Source organism: Xyrauchen texanus, chromosome 21 (assembly GCF_025860055.1).
Source record: "Xyrauchen texanus isolate HMW12.3.18 chromosome 21, RBS_HiC_50CHRs, whole genome shotgun sequence".
In the NCBI taxonomy this organism is placed as follows: Eukaryota; Metazoa; Chordata; class Actinopteri; order Cypriniformes; family Catostomidae; genus Xyrauchen; species Xyrauchen texanus.
This window is the reverse complement of record NC_068296.1, coordinates 36312333-36322443: the sequence shown is the minus strand read 5'-3', so window position 1 is coordinate 36322443 and position 10111 is coordinate 36312333.

Genomic DNA, 10111 nt, shown 5'->3' with positions numbered 1-10111 from the left:
TAAATTGAAATGCAGCAATCTGTGACATTATGCTTGTGTAGCTTGAAAAATTTGCAATAACTTGAGTGCAAGATGTGTCGAACCTAAGAGGCTGTTTACACAGGACACAACCCTGTGTCCGCCTATGCTGTTTTTAACCTCCTGAGACCCAATCGTGACTGCTGTGTGCATTTTCGTTTACCTTTTTGATTTGTATATAGTAGCATCTAATAAATAAGTAAAAATAATAACAATAATAAAATAAATAAATAAAATAGCATTTCTAGAGCAAATATTTCTCCTAAAAATTAATGTCCACATACAGTATGTGGACAGTGGAACTACTTAGTTAAATTATTTTAATTTTTTCATCAAGTTGTTTATTATGTTTCCAGGAGTGTTGGTTATTCATGTTTTTGAGACGTTACAGACATTATATCAGATTTTCTATAAAGCTGAATAAATATTTTTTATTCCAGCATCATCAAATCACTGCAAACCACGTTAAATACAAATTTTGAATGATAAAATTCTGAATCTATGTACTGATTATCATTGTTCCATGTCTGCCAAACATATCGATTTATCCAAACATCATCTGCATCCTGAAACTGAACTTTTAGTTGGATATTAGGACTGAATGCACTTAGCAGCAAAGAAAGCTATAGGATGTTCCCTTGCTTCCTATTTAGTGAATGACTTAACCTCCAGTGTGTTCTCAGTCTTCACTGGTCTCAGAACAGTTTGAAATCCACCTTATTGTCATCATAACTCCATATATCAAATCACTTTATTGACACACGACCATATGCCCAAGTGCAACAGTGGGTGAAAGTCTTGTGTGCAGTTCCGAGCAACATAGCAGTCATGACATTGAGGAGACATATACCAATTTACAATAAACAACATATTTACACAACACACGCACACACACACACACACACACACATACATATATATATATATATATATATATATATATATATATATATATATACATATATATACACACACATACATATACAGTAGGTTGTATTGTAAAGAGAGTATAATTTATGACAGTCCAGTGTGAGATAATAAGATTAATAAAGTGCAGTGCTGATGTATATTGATCGTGAGAGATCAAGTGTTCAAAAGTCTGATTGCTTGGGGGAAGAATCTGTCGGCTGGTGTGGGTCCTGATGCTGCGATACCGCCTGGTTTTTTCACCCACCGCCTGGTATATATGTCCTGGAGAGAGGGAAGCTCACCTCCGACGATGTGTCTGGCAGTTCGCACCACCCTTTTGCAGGGCTTTGCGGTTGTAGGCGGTGCTATTGCCGTACCAGGCGGTGATGCAGCCAGTCAGGATGCTCTCTACAGTGCTGGTGTAGAACTGTGTGAGGATGTGGTGATTCATTCAAACTTCCTCAGCCATCTCAGGAAGAAGAGGCGCTGGTGAGCCTTCTTCACAATGGCCTCAGTGTGGACGGACCATGTGAGTTCCTTAGTGATGTGGACACCGAGGAACTTGAAGCTGCTGACTCTCTCCACTGGTGCTCCATTAATGGTGATGGGGCTGTGTTCTCCATCTTTTCTCCTGAAGTCCACTACAAACTCCTAGGTCTTACTGATGTTGAGGGAGAGGTTGTGCTCCTGACACCAGCATGTCAGAGTGTGCACCTGCTCTCTGTTTCATCATTGTCAGTGATCAGACCTACCTCCGTCGTATTGTCAGCAAACTTAATGATGGCATTGGAGCTATTTGTTGCCACACAGTCATGCGTGTACAGGGCATAAAGGAGTGGGCTGAGAACACGGCCATGCGGGGCTCCAGTGTTGAGAGTCAGTGATGAGGAGATGTTGCTGCCCATTCTAACCACTGACGTCTGCCTGACAGGAAGTCCAGGATCCAGCTGCACAGCGAGCTGTGTAAGCCCAGAGCCTGGAGTTTCTCATCAAGCTTGGAGGGCACTATGGTGTTGAATGCTGAGCTGTAGTCTACAAACAGCATTCTCACATATGTGTTCCTTTTTTCCAAGTGGGAGTGAGCAATGTGTATTGTAGATGCAATGGCATCATCAGTGGAGCGGTTGTTGCGGTAGGCAAACTGTCCAGTGAGGCAGGCAGCACAGAGCAGACGTAATCTCTGATTAGCATCTCAAAGCATTTGCTGATGATGGGGGTCAGAGCAACATGATGCCAGTAATTTAAACAAGTTATTTTTGAAGCATGTGGGGACTACAGACAAGGAGAGGGACAGGTTGAAAATGTCCATTAAAAACACCAGCCAGTTGGTTCGCGCACGCTCTGATGACGTGGCCCGGAATGCCATCTGGACCCGCGGCTTTACGGATGTTCACCCATCTGAAGGATCGGGTTACATCCTCAACAGAGATGGAGAGTGAACCAACCTATGTAGCGTCGGCCGCGAGTGCTCTCTCCGCGAGGGCCGTGTTATTTTGAAACAAGCATAAAATGTATTTAGCTCGTCCGGGAGAGAGGCAGTGGTTTTCACGGTGGAGCTTTTATTCCCTTTGTAGTCCGTGATGATGTTAATTCCCTGCCACATGCTTCTAGACTCTAGAACATCTAGAATCTAGAGTCAGTGGTGTTGAACTGTCCTTCAAACTTGTGTCTGTACTGGCGTTTGGCTGCTCTGATAGTTTTACGGACAGATGCTCCTCCGTGTTCCCGTAATTAAAACTGGAGGTCTACTCATTAAGTGCCGCACGAACATCGCTGTTAACCCACGGTTTCTGGTTGGGGTAGATCCGTATTGTTTTGGTCGGATCAATGCCCTCTATGCACTTCCTGATGAAACACATTACGCTATCAGCGTAAACCTTGATGTCGTCATCAGAGGCAGACCGGAACATCTCCCAGTCCACGTGATCAAAACAGTCTTGTAGCATAGAGTGCTCCAACCAGCACTGGATCATTCTGAGGGTGGGTGCTTCCTGTTTCAGTTTCTGCCTGTAAGCGGGCAGAAGCAGAACGGAAGAGTGCCTGTTTTGCCAAATGGTGGGTGGGAGAGGGATTTGTGGCCATCCCGGAAAGGAGAATAGCAATGGTCAAAAACCTGGTTCCCTCGTGTGTTGAAGCTTATATGTTGGTGGCATTTTGGTGCGATTGTTTTAAAATTGGATTTGTTAAAGTCCCTGGTTACAATGAACGCGGCCTCAGGGTGCACGGTTTCCTGCTCACTTATAATATCATACAGTTCTTGAGTGCCCAGTCTGTTTCGGCTTGTGGGGGGATGTACACAGCTGTGATAATGACTGCTTTGAATTCCCTCGGTAACCAAAATGGTCGATACAGAAGCATGAGAAATTCCAGATCAGGAGATCAGAAAGACTTGATAAAATGTACGTTCCTCTGTTCACACCATGATTTGTTGATCATAAAACATACACCACCACCTCTGCTTTTACCTGAGAGGTATTTTTCTCTGTCCGCTCGGTGCACGGAGAACCCGACGGGTTTGATGGCTGAGTCTGGAATCTTTGCAGGCATCCAAGTTTCTGTAAGGCAGATAATGCAGCAGTCCCTCGTCTCTCATTGGAAAGAGATTCACAATCTCAACTTGCAGAGCTTGATGTCCAGAGATTGAATGTTTGCCAGTAGAATACTGGGTAGCGTGGGACGATTTGCGCAACGTCTTACTATGATGAGAACGCAGGCTCTTTTTCCCCTTTTCCTGTCTGCGTTTCTGAAAAAAAAAAGCCTCTGAAAGCAAAATGTTTCAGCTTTTTGATGAATCCATTTATTATCAATGTGAAAATGCACAGTAAATATAGGAATGCATTATACAACCGTATTGCACAGTGATAACAAAATAAAATATAACAAAATGTATAATAAAATGAAGCAACATGTGTTACATGATGTGTTAACATTGAAAGTTATTCAAAAAACAAACATGTTTTTTCTACTTTTGAGGGAATAATGTCCCACATTATTTTTTACATTTTTTTATTTATTTTTTGAAGCGACATATCAGATGAAACTAGAAACTCTTTACAACCAAATAGGATTCAATTAAAAACATAAAGAGATTTCTTACTACTAGAGGCACTTTTATTGAAGCTGCATCCGTAGGACTCGGTGCGGCAGAAGTTAACCCTTTAAATGACATTGTAAAGTCATGTAAAAGGTTAAACTATTTTTTCTTGCCAAACATCATTGACCATTGTGACATGTCTTGCTCTTTTTTAGAGCCATGTTTGCCTCTACTTGTGTTTACATTTAAAACAAATCATCGTAAGTTGTTTCACTGACCTGCGTAATGCATTCAATGTTCTCGATGAAATTCTGAATCATCTCATCAGAATGTGACCCTGAGTCCATGGAAATGGGCCAAAGTCTCCTACTGACCCATATTGTATTGCACAAATGATTTCTGCCACACGCTGACCTTTAGTGACCTTTCAGAATGGCTTATCTTACGCTGCAGAGGTGTTATGTGTGCTCAGAAGAGCCAGCAGGCATAAAGGGGGATGGGTCATGGTGTGCATGTGTGTGTTTGAGAGTGTGAGTTTTTATCAGAGACTGCACCCTCAGGGCTGTCTGCATTCTCGGTCTGGTTGCCTGCTCATGCCACAAGTATTGACTGGGTGTCTGATTGTCTCCAAACTGCCAGCACAAGCTTATCATGTTTCACAATGCATGATCAGCCTGAAGACAATGAGAAAAACTCTAGAAACGCACTTTCATATCTAACTGGGAAGAATTCACAAAGAATAAATTTTGCCCTTTGATTATTTATTTGCACTTGCTGTTTGTGCCGTTTTAGCACCCAATTCTTTATATGAATTTTGAAAATCAGGTAACTGTGCAGACACGCCCAACAAAATTGTGCTGAACGCAATTTTCATGGGCAATTCCAGATCTTGAGGGTCAGTCCTATGTTGGATGAAGCAAATTAATGCAATCTGTCATCTTTACTGGGATAAAAATATTTACTGCAACTATGCAGCTTATGAAGGTAAAATTGTGCCTAAATGATTTGCATGCACGGAGTAAGATTCATGAAAGCGTAAATCAAATTGCAAGAATGAAAATAAATTGCATACACACAGAACATATTGTAAAGGTGTAAATCAAGTTGCAAGCATAAGAAAAAAATAATAGCAATAATTTAATGATTTGCATAAGTTTAATACATGTGTTGCGAATCTGTGAGTAAATTTGTCTGACTTTCTTTTTTTCGTGCTTACACTTTTGGCACTGTTTTTGCGGCTAAACATGGCCAAAAAATTGCAAACCTGCAATCAGCGATATGCAAGAAAAGAAAGGGTGTCATGAAAAGCTAAATGGATTGAGCATGTAGAATCAGTCTGTGGCAGCGGGGGTGTGGTCAAGTGCCCGTCCGGAGAGAGGGAAGCGGTAAGGGCACTTACACCTGAGCTGGACAGAGACTTGAGAACGACCTCTATGGTCGTGGTCGTGGGCATGGACAGAGACTCTTGAACGCCCTTTGTGGTCATGAACATGGGCAGAGACTCGGATATGACCTCTGTGGTCGTGGACATGGACAGAGACTCGGATACAACCTCTGTGGTCCTGGGCGTAGACAGAGACATGGAAACGACCTCTGAGGTCGTGTACATGGGCAGAGACTCAAAGATGAAATCTGTGGTCAAGAACATGGGCAGAGACTCAAAGATGACCTCTGTGGTCATGAACATGGGCAGAGACTCGGAAACGACCTCTGTGGTCGTGAACATGGGCAGAGATTTGGAAACTACCTCCGTGGTCGTGAACATGTGCAGACTTCGAAATGACTCGGGGACAGATACCTTTCTCCTCCTCCTCCAGGTGGCCGAAGTAGGGTCTGGGATGGGCGAGGCTGGCAACGCTGGCTCTGGGACGGGTGAGGCTGGCAATGCTGGCTCTGGGACGGGAGAGGCTGGCAATGCTGGCTCTGGGACGGGCGAGGCTGGAAATGCTGGTTCTGGGATGGCCAAAGCTTCCAGCTCGTTGGCCGTGGCAGGCGTGGGCATTGGCTCAACTTGGAGACAAGGGCCGAGAAAGGTTTCAAGCAGGGAGTCACGGAAGGCAAGACAATGAAATGCCGTGGAACCAACTCAGACTTGACTGGGACATGGAGAGGAGCAGACTCAGACTTGACAGGGACATGGCGTGGAGCAGAATCTGACGTGGCTGTGATATGGCGTAGAGCAAACTCAAGCCCGGTTGTGACATGGCATTGAGCAGACTAAGGCATGGCTGTGATATTGCCATGGAGCAGACTCAGGCGTGGCTGTGATATGCCATGGAGTAGACAAAGGCATGGTTGTGATATGCCATGGAGCAGACTCAGGTGTGGCCGTGACATGGAGCAGACTCGGGAATGGCTGTGACACGGCATGGAGCCAACTGTGACACGGATGTGACGTGTAGTAAGTTCGCTCGGAACAGCCGAATGAAGGGGCGCTGCTAGACCCATTTTGGTTGGTTCGGTTGTTCAGTAGCAATGAGGTAGGTCACGAGGGCAGGATCTAAGAGCAGCTATTTTAATAAGAATAAAACTAAATACAAAACAAGATGAACATGGAAACAGGGCAAGACGGCAAAACTAAAACAAACAGGACTGAAACCGGAGTATGAACTGGGGAGAAACATTAACAACCGACAAAGGTGAACAGTAAACAGGGCAGTAAATACACAATAGGTAATGAGTTAATGAAAGGTGAAAACAATGCCGAACAGCTGGAAGTGATCAGAGCAGGGAATTATGGGAAGTGTAGTCCATGGGAAACAAATGACAGGCAAAACACAAGGCAAACAACAGAGAATTGCAACAAAAGCATTAAAGTATTGCCAATCATTTTTTGTAAGCTTGCAACTTGATTTACAGTACACATTACAAAATGTTCTGTGCGCATGCTATTTATTTTTACGCTTGCAATTTGATTCATGCTTTCAGAAATCTTACTCTGCGAATGCAAATTTTTCTATGATGCTTGTAACTTCATTTACGCTTTTACAAATATTACTGTTATGTATACCTTGTCTTGTTTCACTGTTGCCCTTTTGTTTGCCATTTTTGTCACTTTTGCACTCCTTAGTTTTCACTTTTGTCCCTTGTTTAACTCCATAGTCTCCTTGTTAGCGTTCAGTGTTCTCTGTCATTGTTTTCACCTGCCCTTGTTAATTTGCCTTTGGTTTCTGTTAATCACCTTGTCATCTAGTTTGTGTTCTGTTTGTTCATTGGCCCCTTTGTCCCATGTTTTTTGTATTTAAACCCTGTCTGTTTGTTCAGTCTCTGTCAGTCATTGTATGTTTGTGAATGCTGTTACCCTGGTCTGTGTTCCCTGCCCGAGTTCTCTATTTATGTTTATTTCCCCACTGAGGGTTTTCCTTTGTGTTTTTGTGAACAATAAAGTAAGCTGCATTTGGATCCTCAACCTTCGTCTGCCTTCATTGCCTACATTCATGACAGAACGACTGACCACCATGGATCCAGCGGTTTTACGTGCCAGATACCACCTGCTCTACCTGTGGCAAGAGGACCGTCCGATTGAGGCCCACGTCCGCGACTTCCTTGGTCTTGTGGCTGTTGCGGACTTCCCGGACACCTCCCTTGTGGTCTTCTTCAGGGAAAACCTGAGTGGCTGGCTGAAGGAGTGGATGCGGCCCGCATCACGCGGCTGGACTCTCCGCGACTTCCTGGAGTTGACCTTATTGTTGTGCGGCTCCCCGTTCACCGTGGGCCATGCTGGGAAGGACCCTACCTCCCCACCTACTGTGGAGACTCTTCAGCCGTCCCAGGCTCTCCCTGTTACGCCTGCCCCGGTCTGCGAGCCAGAGCCCATGCCTGCCCCGGTCTGCGAGCCAGAGCCCACGCATGTCACGGTGAGCGAGCCAGAGCCCACGCATGTCACGGTGAGCGAGCCAGAACCTATGCATGTCACGGTGAGCGAGCCTGCGCCCACGCCTGCCCCGGTCTGCGAGCCAGAGCCCACGCATGTCACCGTCAGCGAGCCGGAGCCCTTGCCAGCCACGGCCAGCGAACCTGAAGCCACGCTGACCAGGAACAGCGTCCCAGCTTCGCCAGTCGTATCAGCCCGGAGGAAGAGGAGAAGGGGAAAGGTCTCTGCTCTCCAGCCTCCGCCTGCCGCAGCCCCGTGCCCTAAACCCCTCTTGGCTCTGCCCTCAGCGCCCAGCGAACCCAAGCCGGCGCATAACACGGTAACCCAGCCAGTGCCTGTCACCTCAGAAGTCAGTGAGCCAGCGCCTGTAGCCTCGACCGTCCCTGAGCCAGCGCCAGTAGCCTCGACCGTCCCTGAGCCAGCGCCAGTAGCCTCGACCGTCCCTGAGCCAGCGCCAGTAGCCTCGACCGTCCCTGAGCCAGCGCCAGTAGCCTCGACCATCCAATAGCCAGCGCCAGTAGCCATGACCGTCCAAGAGCCAGCGCCAGTAGCCACGACCCTCCAAGAGCTAGCGCCAGTAGCCATGACCATCCAAAGGCCAGCGCCAGTGGTCGCGCCCGTCCAAGAGTCAGCTCCTCTCAAGCTTCCCAGTGCTCCGCCTTCCGAGCTTTCCAGAGCTCCACCTTCTGAGCTTTCCCGAGCTCCGCCTTCCGAGCTTCCCAGTGCCCTGCCTTCCGAGCTTCCTAGTACTCTGCCTTCCGAGCCTTCCGAGCTTTCCAGAACTCCGCCTTCCGAGCTTCCTAGTACTCTGCCTTTCGAGCCTTCTGAGCTTTCCAGAGCTCCGCCTTCCGAGCTTCCTAGTACTCTGCCTTCCGAGCTTCCCGAGTCTTCCAGGGCTCCTCCTCCCGAGCCTCCCAGGGCTCCGTCTCTCGTCTCTCGAGTCTTCCAGGGCTCCTCCTCCCGAGCCTCCCAGGGCTCTGTCTCTCAAGTCTCTCGAGTCTTCCAGGGCTCCTCCTCCCAAGCCTCCTAGGGCTCCGCCTCTTGAGCCTCTCGAGCCTTCCAGGGCTCCGTCTCTCAAGTCTCCTGAGCTTTCCAGAGCTCCTCCTCCCGAGCCTCCTGGGGCTCCTCCTCTCGAGCCTCTCGAGCCTTTCAGGGCTCCGCCTCCCAAGTCCCTCGAGTCTTCTAGGGCTCCGCCCCTCAAGCTTCTCGAGCCTACCAGGGCCCCGCCCCTCGGGCCTCTCGAGCCTTCCAGGGCTCCGCCTCCTATGGCTCAGCCTCCTACGGCTCCGCCTCCCGAGCCTCCCACAGCTCTGCCTCCCGAGCCTCCTACGGCTCCGCCTCCTACGGCTCCGCCTCCCGAGCCTCCTACGGCTCCGCCTCCCACGGTCCCGCCGCAAGAGCCACTCCCGGCTCTGCCTCCGAAGCCTCCCTCAGCCTCGCCTCCGACGTCTCCTAGTTCCTTCCCGGCTCCACCTCTCCCGGCTCGGCCTCCTGGGCCTCCCTCGACCCCGCCTCCTGGGCCTCCTTTGGCTCCGCCCCCTGGGCCTCCCTCGGCTCCGCCTCCTAAGCCCCCCACGGTCCTGCCTACACCTCCTTCGGCGCCGCCTCCCAAGTCTTCTACGGCTCCGCCTCCGAAGTCCTCCTTGGCTCCGCCTCACGCGGCACCGCCGGTCCCTGCCCTGTGGCCAGCTCTCAGGCCTCCTGAACCTATCCTTGCCCTGTGGCCAGCTCCCAGGCCACCTGAGCCCGTCCTTGCCCTGAGGTCAGCTCCCAGACCTCCTGCACCTGTCCTTGCCCTGCGGCCAGGCCCCAAGCCTCCTGAACCTGTCCTTGCCCTGAGGCCAGCTCCCAGACCTCCTGAACTGGTCCTTGCCCCATGGCCATCTCCTCGGCAACCAAAAAGGCCTCTGTCCTGTGGCCACGTCCCAGGTCCCCTGAACCGGCCCTTGGCTCACAGCCATCTCCCAGGCCACCAAAACCGGCCTCTATCCTGTGGCCTCCTCCTAGGCCCCCTGAGCCGGCCCTTGCCTTATGGCCAGCCCCCGGGCCATCTAAACCTGTCCCTGCCCGGTCGATACCTCCCTGGCCCCCTAAACCTGTCCCTTTGTGCCCCCATAGACTGCTTGCCTGTCCTCTCGGCCTCCTTGGACTTCCTGCCTGCCCTCTGTGCCCCTTGGACTGCCCTCTTGCTCTTGTGCCCCCCTGGTCTGCCTGTCTGCCCCTGGTGCCCTCATTTTGTTTTTTGTGAGTTTTTGTCCTTGGTTTTTTTCTTTAGG